Source organism: Bos mutus, chromosome 5, assembly GCF_027580195.1.
Source record: "Bos mutus isolate GX-2022 chromosome 5, NWIPB_WYAK_1.1, whole genome shotgun sequence".
Lineage (NCBI taxonomy): Eukaryota > Metazoa > Chordata > Mammalia > Artiodactyla > Bovidae > Bos > Bos mutus.
Window position 1 is genome coordinate 107,751,413 of NC_091621.1, and position 966 is coordinate 107,752,378.

General features: G+C 46.8%; 1 non-coding gene across 1 annotated transcript; it reads left to right on the top strand.

Annotated features, from left to right (window-relative positions):
- Nucleotides 1-859: 859 nt before the first annotated feature.
- Nucleotides 860-966, top strand: LOC138988077 (U6 spliceosomal RNA). The gene has a single exon (XR_011464413.1). It is a non-coding gene; the product is annotated as a U6 spliceosomal RNA (small nuclear RNA).

Below are 966 nucleotides of genomic sequence, written 5' to 3' on the forward strand. Positions count from 1 at the left end.
CTTGGTCAACGAACTGAGAGTTTGCATGTGGAAACTAAAAGTTCGCATTGCCACAACTAAAGATCTTGCATGCTGCAATTAAGACCCGGTGCCTCCAAATAAATATTAAAAAAAGAAGAAGAAGAACAAAAGAAAAGAGGCAAGGGATGGCCTAAGATGGTTCCATCTGTCCATTCCATTTCTTTTCTCAGGGTCAGGCAAACAGACTAGTCTCTCTGAAAGAGAGAGTTGGAGAAAGTGAGGGGAAGAGAGAAAGAAGATGACAAATGAGTTGCTTGGAAACACTGATTTTTCAAGACTCTGTGTTGCAGGAAGTGGGACCCCTTCCAGGGCCCGAGAATGGGCTCTTGTCTAACACTCGGAAATGAATTGTCCAAGGAGACACATGCGCTGACAAAGCAAGAGATTTTATTGGGAAGGGGCACCCAGGCAGAGAGCAATAGGGTAAGGTCACTTAGGAGGACTGTTCTGCCACGTTCTTGCAGTCTCGGGTTTTATGGTGATGGGATTAGTTTCCAGGTTGTCTTTAGCCAATGATTCTGACTCAGAGTCCTTCCTGAAGGCACACTCATCGCATCGCCCAGCCAAGATGGATGCCAGCAAGAAGGATTCTGGGAGGTGGTCGAACACATGGTGTCTCCTTTTGACCTTTCCCGAACTCTTCCCATTGGTGGTGGCCTGTTAGTTTCGTGTTCCTTACCAGGACCTCCTGTCTTAAAACAACTCATGCAAATGGTTACTCAGGTACTTGGCCAGGGTGGGCGATTTCAGTCAGTGTGCTTCCCCTAACATTTGGACTCAGTGTGCAAACCCCCTCCTCCCTTTTAAACTGTAGTCTCCCCATTTTAAAGGGGTTTGGGTGCTCGCTTCGGCAGCACATATACTAAAATTGGAACGATACAGAGAAGATTAGCATGGCCCCTGCGCAAGGATGACACGCAAATTCGTGAAGCGTTCCATATTTTA